Genomic DNA, 16,409 nt, shown 5'->3' on the forward strand with positions numbered 1-16,409 from the left:
GTGCAAGCAGACTACTGCCACCGAGGTTGGGTGGAACTAAACCAGAGGTCATGGGTTAACAGTGAAAGGTGAGAAGTTCAAGGGGAAAATGAGGCGAACATTCTTCACTCAGAAGGTTGAGTGTGTTGAATGAGCTGCCAGCACAAGTGGTGCATGTAAGCTTGATTTCATTGTTGAAGAGAAGTTTGGATAGGTACATGGATAGTTGGGGTCTGCAAGGCTATGGTCCTGATGCAGGTTGATAGGAGGAGGCAGTTTAAATTGTTTCGGCATGGACTAGATGGGTGAAGGGCCTGTATCTGTGCTGCTCCTCTCTATGATCCTGTAATACTGAAGAATGAAATCAGGAGGACTAAAAGAAGGCATGAGGATGCTCTAGCAGACAAGGTGAAGGAGAATCCAAAGTGCTTCTACAGATATGTTAAGAGCAAAAGGATTACAAAAGGCAAAATTTGCCCTCTTGAAGATCAGAGTTGTCATCTATACATGAAGCTGAAAGAGATGGGGCAGATCTTAAATAGATTTTTTGCATCACTGTTCACTTGGGAGATGGACACAGAGTCTATAGATGTGAAGCAAAACATGTATGTCCTATTTGGATTAGTCCTACCAAAATATAGCACCTCACACTTATTAGCATTAAACTCCATCTGCCATCTTTCAGCCCACTCTTCTAACTAGCCTAAATCTCTCTGCAAGCTTTGAAAACCTATTTCATTATCCACAACGCCACCTATCTCAGTATCATCTGCATACTTACTAATCCAATTTACCACCCCATCATCCAGATCATTAATGTATATGACAAGCAACATTGGACCCAGTACAGATCCCTGAGGCACACCACTAGTCACCGGCCTCCAACCTGACAAACAGTTATCCACCACTACTCTCTGGCATCTCCCATCCAGCCACTGTTGAATCCATTTTACTACTCCAATATTAATACCGAACGATTGAACCTTCCTAACTAAACTTCCATGCGGAACCTTGTCAAAGGCCTTACTTAAGTCCATATAGACAATATCTACTGTGTTACCCTCATCAACTTTCCTAGTAACCTCTTCAAAAAATTCAATAAGATTTGTCAAACGTGACCTTCCACACACAAATCCATGTTGACTGTTCCTAATCAGACCCTGTCTATCCAGGTAATTATATATACCATCTCTAAGAATACTTTCCATTAATTTACCCATCACTGACGTCAAACTGACAGGCCTGTAATTGCTAGGTTTACTCTTAGAACCCTTTTTAAACAATGGAACCACATGAGCAAAATGCTAATCCTCCAGCACCATCCCTGTTTCTAATGACATTTGAAACATTTCTGTCAGAGCTACTTCTACACCAACTTCCCTCAAGGTCCTAGGGAATAATCTGTCAGGACCCAGAGATTTATCCACTTTTATATTCCTTAAAAGCGCCAGTACTTCCTCCTCTTTAATCATCATAGTTTCCATAACTTCCCTACTTATTTCCCTTACCTTACATAATTCAATATCCTTCTCCTTAGTGAATACCGAAGAAAAGAAATTGTTCAAAATCTCCCCCATCTCTTTTGGCTCCACACATAGCTGTCCACTCTGATTCTCTAAGGGACCAATTTTATCCCTCACTATCCTTTTGCTATTAATATAACTGTAGAAACCCTTTGGATTTATTTTTACCTTACTTGCCAAAGCAACCTCATATCTTCTTTTAGCTTTTCTAATTTCTTTCCTAAGATTCTTTTTACATTCTTTATATTCCTCGAGTACCTCATTTACTCCATGCTGCCTATATTTATTGTAGATCTCTCTCTTTTTCCAAACCAAGTTTCCAGAATCCCTTGAAAACCATGGCTCTCTCAAACTTTTAACCTTTCCTTTCAACCCAACAGGAACACAAAGATACTATACTCTCAAAATGTCACCTTTAAATAACTTCCATTTCTCTATTACATCCTTCCCATAAAACAAAGTGTCCCAATCTACTCCTTCTAAATCCTTTCACATCTCCTCAAAGTTAGCCTTTCTCCAATCAAAAATCTCAACCCTGGGTCCAGACCTATCCTTCTCCATAATTATATTGAAACTAATGACATTGTGATCACTGGACCCAAAGTGCTTCCCAACACATACCTCCATCACCTGACCCATCTCATTCCCTAACAGGAGATCCAACACTGCCCCTTCTCTAGTTGGTACCTCTAGGTATTGCTGCAAAAAACTATCCTGCACACATTTTACAAACAAACCACCCAGCCCTTTTACAGTATGGGCTTCCCAGTCTATATGTGGAAAATTAAAATCTCCCACAATCACAACCCTGTGCTTACCACAATTATCTGCTATCTCCTTGCAAATTTGCTCCTCCACTTCTTGCTCCCCATTAGGTGGTCTATAATACACCCCTATAAGTGTTACTACACCTTTCCCATTCCTCAATTCCACCCAAATAGCCCCCCTAGACGAGCCCTCTAATCTATCCTGCCAAAGCCCCGCTGTAATATGTTCCCTGACAAGCAATGCAACACCTCCCCCTCTTGTCCCTCTGATTCTATCGCACCTGAAGCAAAGAAATTCGGGAATATTTAGTTGCCAATCACACAACTCCTGTAACCATGTTTCACTAATAGCTACATCATCATATTTTCCGGTATCAACCCATGCTCTAACCTCATCCACCTTTCTTGCAATGCTCCTAGCATTAAAATAAATGCATTTAAGAAATTCTCCACCTTTTACTCTGTTTATCCTTAACGGTGCAAACAACTTTATCTTTTTCTTCCTTCTTCCCTACATCTTCGGTCTGAGCACTCCCCTTCTCTATCACCTGCCTATCCTCCCTCACACACTGTCTACAAGCTTTCTCTATTTATGAATTAACCTCCTCTCTCCTAGTCTCTTCAATTTGATTCCCACCCCCCCCCCCAACCATTCTAGTTTAAAGCCTCCCCAGTAGCCTTAGCAAATCTCCCCGCCAGGATTTTGGTCACCTTAGGATTCAAGAGCAACCAGTCCTTTTTGCACAGGTCACACCTGCCCCAAAAGAGGTGCCAATGATCCAGAAACTTGAATCCCTGCCCCTTGCTCCAATCCCTCAGCCACGCATTTATCCTCCACCTCATTCCATTCCTACTCTCACTGTTGCATGGCACAGGCAGTAATCCCGAATTTACTACCTTTGCGGTCCTTCTTCTCAACTCTCTTCCTAACTCTCTATATTCTCCTTTCAGGACCTCTTCCATTTTCCTACCTATGTCATTGGTACCTATATGTACCACGACCTCTGGCTCCTCACCCTCCCACTTCAGAATATCTTGGACGCGATCAGAAACATCCCAGACCCTGGCACCAGGGAGGCAAACTACCATCTGGGTCTCCTGACTGCGTCCACAAGGGTAAGTTTTTTTAAAAAAAAACGCAGAGTGGCAAGTGCATGGAATGGGCTTCTGGCGACAGTGGTGGTGGAGGATACGATGGGGACTTTTGAGAGACTCCTGGACAGGTATATGGAGCTTAGAAAAATAAAGGCCTTTGGGTAATCCTAGGTAATTTCTCAGGTTAGGACATGTTCAGCACAGCTTTGTGGGCCGAAGGGCCTGTACTGTGCTGTGGGTTTTCTACGTTTCATCTTCTTTCACTCCAAAGAGAAAAGCCCTAAATGGTCTATACTTTTCCTCATAAAAGATGTTCTCCAATCTAATTTGTCTTTACAGACCCATAATATCTGAGGACAATTTTATAATATATAAATGACAGAGCTCTTCAAATTCTCTGCTATATTTCAGCTGAAGAACTGAAATAGCTTGGACCTAGTGGAAACATGTGATTTTTGAGACAAGTCTATAGAAAATTGATTCTTTATCTACGGTGTTGCAGCAATGTGTGGAAAGAGCCAAGCAGTGCTGGTGGTGAAGTTAATGTTCTAATTTCTTCAATTTGATGCATAGATATTTTGCTGTAAAAGTATTAAGGGAAAATTAGCAAGGGGAAAATAAGCTTGTTTTAACTTAGACAGATTTGAAAACCAATTTTAATTTTGTTTTTGGATTGTAGCCAAATGCAAAATATCCTTCCAAAGTGATACGAGTTGAATAATAAAAAAAGTTAAATTTACACTCTTCCAATTAAAACAATGGCAACCTCATAAGGTGTTAATGCTGAGTGCAGAGAAATGGAAGTATCACCCAGAACATTTTCTTGCTCCAACAAAAGAACCCTTAACCAGAGTAGATCCATTGGTGGCTCAGTTAATGGGCATTATACACTGACACCACTGCAATGAAATACACCTCTGATCCACAAATGGACAGGTCTAGAAGTTAGAGGAGTTTGTCGTCGAGCTGACTAGGGGATCAGCTATACTGGATTGGGTGTTAAGTAATGAAACGGAGGTGACAGTGATCACAATATGATTGTGTTCAACTTGAAACATGACAGGGAGAAAGTAAAGTCCGACGCAGTGGTATTTCAGTGGAGTGAAGGAAATTACAGTGGTATGAGAGAGGAGTTGGACAAAGTAAACTGGGAGGAGATGCTGGCAGGGATGACAGCAGAACAGCAATGTTGAGAGTTTCTGGGGGGAAATAAGGAAAATGCTGGACAGATGTATTCCAAAAATGAAGAAATATTCAAATGGCACAATAGTACAACAGTGACTGACAATGGAAGTCAAAGCTAATGTAAAAGCAAAAGAGAGGACATACAACAAAATAAAAACTAGCAGGAAGATAGAGGATTAGGAAACTTAAAAACCTACAGGGAGCAACTAAAAGAATCATTAGGAGGGAAAAGATTAAATATGAAAGCAAGCTAGCAAATAATATCAACATGGATAGTAAAAGCTTTTTCCAAGTATGTAAAAAAATAAAAGCAAGATGAAAGTGGATATAGGACCTTTAGGAAATGAGGCTGGAGAAACAATAACGGGGGACCAGGAGATGGCAGATGAACTAAATGAGTATTTTGCGTCAGTCTTCACTGTGGAAGACACTAGCAGTGTGCCAGATATTGAAGAATATGAGGGAAGAGCAGTGAGTGCGGTTACTATTACAAGGGAGAAGGTACTCAAAAAGCTGAAAGACCTAAGGGTACTTAAATCACCTGAACCACATGAACTGCACCCTAGGGCTCTGAAAGTGGTAACGGTAGAGATTGTGGAGGCATTAGTAATGGTCTTTCAAAAATCATTGTACTCTGGCATGGTGCCAGAGGACTGTAAAATTACAAATGTCACTCCACTCTAAGAAAGGAAGAAGGCAGCAGAAAGGAAATTATAGACCAGTTAGCCAGACCTCACTGGTTGGGAAGATGTTGAAGTCAATTATTAAGGATGAGGTTATGGAGTACAGTACCTGGTGACACAGGACAAGATTGGACAAAGTCAGCATGATTTCCTTAAGGGAAAATCTTGCCCGATGAACCTGTTGGAATTATTTGAGATTACCAGTAAGATAAATAAAGAGGATGCAGTGGATGTTGTATATTTGGACTTTCAGAAGGCCTTTGATAAGGTGCCACAAATGAGGCTGCTTTCCAAATTAAGCACCTATGGTATTACAGGAAAGTTACTGGCACGGATAGAGCGTTGGCTGATTGGTAGGAGGCAGAGAGTGGAAATAAAAGGGTCCTTTTCTGGTTAGCTGCCAGTGACTAGTGGTGTTCCACAGGGGTTGGTGTTGGGACGGCTTCTTTATATGCTGTATATAAATGATTTAGATGATGGAATAGATGGCTTTGTTGCCAAGTTTGCAGATGATTCAAAGATTGGTGGAGGGAGAGTTAGTGTTGAGGAAACAGGCTGCATAAGGACTTAGTCAAATTAGGAGAATGGGCAATGGAGTGGCAAATGAAATACAATGTTGGAAAATGCATGGTCATGCACTTTGGTAGAAGAAATAAATGTGCAGACTATTTTCTAAACGGGGAGAAAATCCAAAAATCTGAGGTGCAAAGGGACTTGGGCGTCCTTATGCTGACACCCTAAAGGTTAACTAAGTAGAGTCGCTGGTGAGGAAGGCGAATGCAATGTTAGCATTCATTTCAAGAGGTCTGGAATACAAGAGCAGGGATGTGATGCTGAGGCTTTTATAAGGCCCCGGTGAGGCCTCACCTTGAGTATTGTGAACAGCTCTGGGCTCCTCATTTTAGAAAAGATGTGCTGGCATTGGAGAGGGTTCAGAGGAGGTTCACAAGGATGATTCCAGGAATGAAAGTGTTATCATACGAGGAACGTTTGATAGCTCTGGGTCTGAACATGCTGGAATTTAGAATGATGAAGGGAGATCTCATTGAAACCTATTGAATGTTGAAAGGCCTAGACAGACAGAGTAGATATGGAAAGGATGTTTCCCATGGTGGTAGAGTCTAGGACAGAGGACACAGCTCAGGATAGAGGGGCATTCATTTAAAACAAATGCGGAGAAATTTCTTTAGCCAGAGGGTGGTGAATTTGTGGAATTTATTACCACAGGTAGCTGTGAAAGCCATGTCTTTGGGTGTATTTAAGGCAGAACTTGATAGGTTCTTGACTGGCCACACAATCAAAGGTTATGGGAAGAAAGCCGAGAGTGGACTTGAGGAGTGGGGGGAGAAAAGGGTCAGCCATGATTGAATGGCAGAGCAGATTCGATGGGCCAAATGGCCTAATTCTACTCCTTCGTCTTATAGTCTTATCAAATACAGAACCAAATATGGGCTGCTGTCTTGTTACATTGATTCTTGCAATGACCTTAAATTAATTAATAACAGATTTTATGATTGTTAAAGAAAGCTGTAAGAATCAGATACTATCCACCCCACCCCTTCCAAGTACAATGGAGCAGCACAGTAGCATAGTGGTTAGCACATTACTTTACAGTACCAGCAACCTAGGCTCAATTCCCTCAATAGGAATCTGTGCATTCTCCCCATGACCACATGGGTTTCCTCTTTTTGCTCCGGTTTCCTCCCATGTTCCAAAGAGGTGCTGGTTGGTGGATTAATTGGTCATTGTAAATTGCCCCATGACCAGGCTAGGATTAAATTGGGAAATGCTGGGCGATGCGACTGGAAGGGCTGGTAGGGGCTGTTCCACGTTGTATGTCATAAATAAATACATTTCCATTTCAAAGCTTAGCAAATGGAAAAAGGAAACAGGTTATGTTTTCTACTTTCAAGCAGAAATCATTTTATGAAGTCCTTTCTGATAAAAGTGAATGGGGTGGGGGGGGGGGGAGAAGCTTTAAGTCCACTATTAACAACCTTTCAGCTCTTTTCAAGATTGCTTCATTTTAAAATGTTGTCATTTCTTGTAATGGGTTATTTTCTACTCAATACCTAACCTTGACATACTGTTATACATAAAGAAAATTGCATCTTCCTCTGTTTCATAACTACCACTAGAAAACAAAGATTTACTCAAAATGCAATATATTCCAAACTTCACCCTATGCTCTTGTGTGCTTTAATTTACAGAGGATAATAGAAACATTTGCAACAAACCTGTAATTACAGCTTCCCGAGATTTGCAAGTAGCTTTAATAACAAAGTCTCCTCAGATTTCCTATATAGAATAGAGAACAGTGCATCAAGCAAGGAGACTATATGCCACGGGCAATGACAGATTGGATTACATTAGCTGAAGGTGGCATCCACAGTGCTTCGCTTGTGCATCATTTAACCACATGTTAAAGCATTAGCAGAATGCAACATCCATTATAAGTTATACCATTTCACCATAAGGCACGGGGATTCACATTAAACATTCTTTCAACTTATGCTGGTATGTGTATGTTTAGTGATGTCATTGTTCCAAGGCACTGAAAGTAATCAGTCAGAAAGGAGAATAAAACGAGCTTGGAAACTCTATCAATTATTTCAGAATTAGAATACAATTTGAACACCTGGAATACAAGTAACCGCTCATGTCATTCTTGAAATTCAGGCACACACTTCCTGTCATAAGTCAAGGAGGGGAAACAGTCATATTTCTTGGGTACTCCCAGGACAGATGGAATACCTGGCCATGTGCTCAGAGTCTGTGCAGGGCAGTTGGACAGGGTCTTCACGGACATTTTCAATCTGTCCCTGGCCTAGGCAGTTGTCCCCACAAGCTTCAAGATCGCCACCATCGTGCCAGTGCCGAAGCATTCCACTGCCACGGGACTGAATAACTTCCGTCCAGTTGCACTCACCCCCATCATTGCAAAGTGCTTTCAGAGACTGGTTCTATCACATCTGAAATCCTGACTGCCCACTACCCTGGACCCCCATCAATTTGCCTATCACACCAAACAGGTCAGAGGACACCATCTCCATGGCACTTCACACTGCCCTGACCCACCTAGACAACCCCAACTGTTACGTCAGAATGCTGTTCATTGACTTTAGTTCAGCATTCAATACTGTGACTCCCTCCAAGTTGATCGTCAAACTTCACCAGCTTGGTATCAGCTCATCCCTCTGCAATTGGACCTTGGATTTCTGACTAACAGAACCCAATCTGTTAAGTTAGACAACCTCTCCTCCTCCACTCTCACCCTGAACACCGGCGTGCCTCAAGGCTGTGTGCTGAGCCCTCTTATGTACTCCCTTTTCACCTATGACTGCATCCCTGTACATGGTTCTAACTCCATAATCAAGTTCGCAGACGACACCACAGTGGTTGGCCTGATCAGAGGGGTTGACGAGACGGCCTACAGGGACGAGGTCCAGCACCTGGCCGCGTGATGTGCCGACAACAACCTGGCCCTTAAAACCCAGAAGACCAAGGAGATCATTGTGGACTTCAGGCATGCTAGGAGCCACACTCACATCCCCATCTACATCAATCAAGCTGTAGTGGAGCGTGTATCAAGCTTCAAATTCCTTGGTGTCCACATTTCTGAGGATCTCACCTGGTCCCTGAACTCCTCCATCCCGATCAAAAAGGTGCAAAAGTGCCTTTATTTCCTGCGGAGCATCAAGAAAGCTCACCTCTGTCCCAGGATACTGATGGACTTATACCGCTGTACCATTGAGAGCATACTCACCAACTGCATCTCAGTGTGGTATGGCAATTGTCCCATATCGGACCGCAAAGCATTCCAGTGTTTGGTGATAACTGCCCAGTGGATTATCGGCACCCAATTGCCCACCATTGAGAACAACTACTATAAAAACTGCCTGGGCAGGGTGAAAAGCGTAATCAAGGATGCATCTCACCCTAACTATAGACTTTTTACTCTCCTCCCATCCGGTAGGCGCTACAGGAGCCTCCGCTCCCGCACCAGCAGGCACAGGAAGAGCTTCTTCCCTGAGGCTGTGACCCTGCTGAACCTCACATCACAGCGCTAAGCAGTATTGCACTCATATTGGACTGTCTCAGTACTTTTATATTTGTGTGCTGTAGCACTTACTTTTTATTCAATTATTTTCTAAATAACACTATTCTTTGCATTTCTGGTTAGATGCTAACTGCATTTCATTTGGCTTTGTATCTGTACTCGGCACAATGACAATAAAGTTGAATCTAATCTAATCAATGTTTTCATTGCAGTGTCAGACTGGGAAGCAATTTAGCCATACATTTGTATCCTTTACCTCCCCCCATTACCTACCAACCTCACCCACCAATTATACTTAGTTCAAGACAGTCAGTGGTCAAGGCCATATGACTGAAAGATTCCCTGATTCAAATGTCTCCTCTACTCCCATTTAAGATTCCCGAGGAGGCTCAAATTCCATTCTATTTACTCAATCAGGTGATGGCCAACAACTTCCATCTTACAACCCCACACCCCCCACCCTCAACGTGACGACCAACATTCCAATATCTCTCATCTCCTCCAATTATGGAGACAACAGCCACACCCCCATCATTATTTGGCCAGTCATCTCCCAGCTTTGATCCTCTTCTAGCAGAGCCACTCCCTCTGGAGGCCAACTTGACCCACCTTTGCTGATACCTTACAACATTGCGCCAACTAATAAGCTCCCAGCTGTGATCCCCATTTCCATAGGTGCATCATACTGTGTGTGATCTACAGGACAAGGGAGAACTTGCAACACTAGTTCGATCAGTCCCAAGTGCCACACTGTGCACCCTCAATGACTGTTAACACCTGAATTCCTGCTTCCCAGTCAATGTCTAACAGCAAAGGTGTCAACTTTATTAATCTTTTGTAAGGCAGGTGAATCTCATCATACAACTGAGGGGATATAACATTTACAAATTGCATCCAGCTGCAACCCAATCATGAAAACTGTTCTCTCTTCAAAGATTTCAAGTTCCCTGGCCCCCACCACCTCATTTTCGCCATGGACGTCCGGTCCCTATATACCTCTATCCCCCACCAGAAAGGTCTCCAAGCTCTCCGTTTCTTCCTAGATTCCAGACCCAGCCAGTCACCTTCTATCACCACTCTTCTTCGCCTCGCGGAATTAGTCCTCACCCTTAACAATTTCTCCTTTGGCTCCTCCCACTTTCTCCAAACTAAAGGTGCAGCCATGGGCACCCGCATGGGTCCTAGCTACGCCTGCCTTTTTGTTGGCCACGTGGAGCAATCTATGTTCCAAGCCTACACCAGTATCTGTCCTCTTTTCTTGCGTTATATCGACGACTGCATCGGTGCTGCTTCCTGCACACTTGCTGAGCTCGTCGACTTCATTAACTTCGCCTCCAACTTTCACCCTGCCCTCAAATTCACCTGGTCTATTTCCGACACCTCCCACCCCCTTTCTAGATCTTTCTGTTTCTATCTCTGGAGACAACCTATCCACCGACGTCTACTACAAACCTACTAACTCCCACAGCTACCTAGACTATTCCTCCTCCCACCCTGTCTCCTGCAAAAATGCTATCCCTTTCTCTCAATTCCTCCGCCTCTGCCACATCAGCTCTCAGGATGAGGCCTTTCATTCTAGGACAAAGGAGATGTCTTCCTTTTTTAAAGAAAGGGGCTTCCCTTCGTCCACTATCAACTCTGCCCTCCATCACGTCTCTCGTATTTCATGCACCTCTGCCCTCACCCCATCCCCCCGCCAGCCCACCAGGGATAGAGTCACCCTGGTCCTCACCTATCACCCTACCAGCCTACAGATCCAACGTATAATCCTCCGTAACTTCCACCACCTCCTATGTGATCCTACCACCAGCCACATCTTCCCCTCCCCCCCCACTCTTGGCTTTCCACAGGGATTGCTCCCTACGCGACTCCCTTGTCCACTCATACCCCCCAACCCTCCCCACCGACCGCAAACGGAAGAAGTGCTACACCTGCCCACACACTTCTTCCCTCACCACCATCCCAGGCCCCAGACAGTCCTTTCAGGTGAGGCACCACTTTACCTGCGAGTCAACTGGGGTGATATACTGTATCGGGTGCTCCCGATGTGGCCATTTATACATTGGGGAGACCCGCCGCAGACTGGGAGACCGTTTCGCTGAACACCGGCGCTCGGTCCTCCAGCAGTGGTAGGATCTCCCTGTGGCCACACACTTCAATTCCACAGACCACTCCCACTCCGATATGTCTGTCCATGGCCTCCTCTACCGTCAAGATGAGGCCGCGCGCAGGTCGATGGAGCAATACCTTATCTCCCGCCTGGGTAGCCTCCTACCTGCCGGCATGAACATCCAACTCACAGACCTCCGTTGATACCCCTGCCCCCCCCCCCCTTACCCCCATCCCTATCTATTATTTTAGTCTGGTTCTCTTTCTCTCTCTTTTTCCCCCCTTCACTATAATCTCCCTCCAGCCCTACCTTTCTTTCTCTTTTATTTCCCATAATTCTCCACCTTCCCCCTAGCCCATTTCCCTCCAGCCTATCACTTCCCAGCTCTCTACTTTATCCCTCCCCCCACTTCTTATCCCCCCTCGACCATCCCATGTTACTTCACTCCTGATGAAGGGTTTCGGCCCGAAACATCGTCACTACCTCCTCCCATAGATGCTGTCTGGCCTGCTGAGTTCTGCCAGCATTTCGTGTTTTTATTCTCTCTTCCTTCCTTCACTTATCTTGCCTCCAAATTGTATCGATGGACTTGAAAATATAAATGCTCAAAGTAACATCTTTACCAGTAAATAAAAAGTTTCAGCACATTGCCAAGATGCACTACAGAGGCCATCAACAGATCAGACATTAGCTTTCAGACAACCTGTCATATTTGGTTTGCATGGAACGAATCTAACAAAATCACAGCGGTCAATTCAATTACTGGCAGATATTAAGGAAATGGATGATTTATTTTCATAAATGAATGGTGCGACACACAACGGGAAGGAATAAATAGGACAAAGTGTTAGAGGGCTCAGATCTCTTTCAATACTATGGCTTGCTGGAAGGAAAATGAGCAAAAAGTCAGCTGGTAGCAAAACTAGTGCAAAACCTATCCATTACATACAAAATTTGGAGAGAAAATATACTATGTGAAAAGTTCAAACAGTTGGTATAGCATGGAAAAACTATTCAAATGGAATGCCAAGGACATCTAATTTTACTTTAACATCCACAGTCAATGGTACAAGGCTTATTACTTTATCTAGAAAAAGTAAATCAAATTTGCATTAAGGTTGAGCACCTTGTAGTTCATCATCTAGATAATTTGTTGCGATATGGTTACCCAGTACAGGCACAGTATGTTCTGAACTGGCTGAAGAAATTGAAGCTGATGCAAAAGATCAGCAAAATGCGAGATATAAAACTCAGTTGGCCTTTGCTTCTCAGGCTATTATCCATGATTGAGACCGTAACACATTATTGCTCCCCATAACATCTCAAATTTTGCGGCCCCTTGACGTGGTTGACAATAATATCCTTTGCTAACACCTCTGCTCAGCATAGTGCTATTGCCCTCACCCGATTCCCCAATGGCCCTCTACTACTAATTAAGTATTTCTATGAAACAAGGCGCTCAAGGTGAAAATACAGATGCTACTTAATACTTTATAACTACTTAACATTGGTTATATGGTTATTGGCTAGGCTGAAGCTACAGAAGATTCAGAGAAACATGGGCCAAATGCAGGCAAATGTGACAGGTAACTTAATCCGCATGGGCAAGCTGGGCCAAGGAGGCTGTTCCTGTTTGTAACTCTGGCCCTAATTCACGGTCTACTCACACTCTTGACCTTGATGTTTTTAACTTTAAATGCACCCCTGAATGCTTTAGACCAACCATTCTAGGCTTAAACCCCGGCATTCAATTTTAACCTTTCCCAATTTTTTTTATGAAATAGGTCTATTGTTGCTGCTCACATTTCATCCTTTTATCCATCCACCCCTGCTTGGTGTAAGAAACTTCCCTTTTAATTCATATTTCCTTCCCTCCCTAACCCCATTACCCTCCCCCCTATGCTATTACAGTTTGCACTTAAGTTGCCCAACTTTTTTTTCCCCTCAACTCTAAGGTTAGTAGTGAGAAATGTTGCCTTTATTTCCCCTCCTCCTCTCCCCCTATGCTACATAAACTGTTTATTATCAGCATTTTTTTCATATATTCCTTGAGAGGAGGGATGAAGACCAACTTTCTGTCCCATATGGCTACCTTTTAGTGACCAACAAACAAGCTTTAAAACCTGCATGTCAGAGTTCCATCCAATGGCATCAGTTATGATGAATCTAATGCAGGCAAAAGAAAATGTGCAAGAAAGGTAAAAGTCAAAATATTTAGAGAGTGCTTTTTTATATAATTTGACGACAAATTGAATCCACTTCAGTAACTAACTGATGAGGTAATACATATGATAAATCAAAAACACCAAAGCATTTTCTTTCCATTTAACGACTTAATGGACAATTTGTTTGCTTAAATAAATATGCATATTAAAGCAAAATCTGCAAAAGCCATTTATTGCTAGATTTATTTAATATTTTGCACCCACAATATTCCAACATGATAACAGCCTGCATACTGCTCGAAATTTCAATAATGTATGCAATGTTGTTAATAATTTCCATTAAAAGGGATAAGTATCTCTTCAAGGACAGGACAAGTAATTAGAAGGATAAGCAACAACAGGTAGGCTCATGCTGGATCTAACCATTCAGTCTTCTCACCACGTACCTTTACAACCCAATTGGTGAAGCAAGCCGAAGAGGCACTGGAACACCAAGGACCAAATCCCAAGTTGTTGCATGGTCTCAGACAGGGTCTCACCATCAAACATCTTGGAATTATTTTTAAATGTCTTGGATAGGAAAGAATTAAAGACATGTAAGTAGAGTTTCAGAGATAATTTGAAATTGAAAACAAAATTGAAGCTCCACTCTGCCACATCAGGAGTCTAATGTCAAGTTTAGAAAATGTCAAGCAGAGGACTAGAAGGTTGGGTATGCCAGCCCGTGACTTAAGGTTTCTTGACTAGCTGACCGTGTCCACAAGCTCACAACTGGTTAGCACATGAATGGTGAACATCTGCCAAACACAGAATCTGCTCTAGCTCTTGCCCAATAATCTCAAAATATCATTGAAGAGGAATCTGTCTATGGAAGTCAATGCTCTAATTAAAACACTTTTTAAAAAAAAGCCAGAGTGCATAGTATACAACAACATTAAAATTGCAGGGAATCAAATAGAAGATTAAGTCTGGCAATGTAAATCTTGTGTTAGGAGGCCATAAATATAAGAAAGCAAGAGCTATACAGAGCAACAGGAATGTGAGTTGTGTCTATAACCCAATGTATAACAAATCTGCCCCAATAGAATACATAGTATGCCTTTCAGTACAGCTAAATTTCTACCACCAAGGACAAATGCGCTATGCTCTTTGGAACACCTGTGTGTATCTCTCCAAGTTGCACACTACCCCTAAGTGGTAACATATCACCAATCATTTCATAGCTTCGTCTAAATTCTGGAAAACTATGCAAAAGCACTGTGGGCATTCAGTCACTGGAGGTACTCCACTGATACAAGACAGTGACTCACCCTCAGCTCCCCAAGATAAATAAAAACTGGCATTGAGTTCTAGAATCAGAAAAGTTATGTTGCAGCTTTATGAAACTCCAATTAGAAACCTGTGGATTATTGCATTCAATTCTGGTTGCCCCATAACAGGGAGGATTTGGAGTGTGCGCAGAAGTGTTCTAGCAGGATGCAGCCTGAATAGGAAAATATGAGTTACAAGGATAAACAAACTCGGGCTGTTTTCTCTGGAGCAATAGGGGCTGAGGGAATACCTTATGGACATTTATAAAAATATGAGATCCATAGGTAGCCACCTGGTATCTTTTTCCCAGGACCAAAATATTGAATACTAGAGAGTATGCATTTCAGGTGAGAGGAGATAAAAGTGAAGGACAAGTTGAAAATAAAATTCAGTGATGGGATGGGTGCATGTGATTCACTGCCAGGGGCAGAGGTAGGGGAGAATATGACCGTGTCATTTAAAGAGATGCTTGGAATGTGCAGAGAATGGAGAAATATGAAGGGATTAGAATATTTAGGAATTTAATGACATGTTTTATTATTTCAGCACAAAATTGTGGTCTGAAGGCTCTGTTCCTGGGCTGCACTTGTATTTTACTTGTTCAGTTTTTGCACAGATTGGGACAGCTTTTCAATGCTGCTCAGACTTTAAACTATTTTTCCCCTCTGAATAAAGCACTTGTCATTGAAAATAGATGCTTGCACCATTAGTATAGCTTTCAAAATTTATTAATTTCTGGCCATTGTGCCTGTGGACAGCTAAATACCATTGCTGGTTTTCCATCTGGAGACCTTTTAAAAATGTGATCTTAATTGTTTTCGGTAATGGAGGGCAGATAGTAAAAGATACTAATCAAAAAGATGCTGAACAGTCGATGATCTGATTATTGTTATCATTTCCTTTCTCTGAGATGCTTCTAATAACACATCTGGAGACATTACAAGGCAGAAATGAGACAGATCAACTTGGAACATCCTTAAAGTTTATTGCTGGGTCACACACAAAATTCAAGAATTAGAATAAGCCTATTTTCTCACACGGCTACAATTTGACCAGCAAAGGACAGGTGGATGTTAAAGCAATAGGAATACTCACAATCTCAACCCAATTGTCAAGGGAGACAAATATGGACATCCTAACAATCTAATGGAACACAGCAGCCAGACGAAGTGGTAGACATGGGTACAAACACAAAGGTTTAAAAGATACACATTTGGACTAGTTCATGGATATGGGGGCTTTTTGAGGGCTAAACAAGGGCAAATAGAATTAATATGTACAGGTCAGCATGGATATTTGTCCAAATGGCCCATTTCTGTTTGTAGATGCCTGAAACACTGCCAGGGTTGGCAGCAGCAGCAGATACAATAGTACCTTTTGTGAGGATTTTAGATAGGCACAGAAAATGCAGTGACTGAATATTATATGTATCATGTACAGGTCAAACGGATTAGTTCAATGTGCTCAATACAGACCATTGCAAGGTGAAGTGCACGTTCTGTGTCCCAGCTCATTTCGTAAGATAGCATCT

This window comes from Hemitrygon akajei, chromosome 7 (genome assembly GCF_048418815.1).
Source record: "Hemitrygon akajei chromosome 7, sHemAka1.3, whole genome shotgun sequence".
Classification (NCBI taxonomy): Eukaryota; Metazoa; Chordata; class Chondrichthyes; order Myliobatiformes; family Dasyatidae; genus Hemitrygon; species Hemitrygon akajei.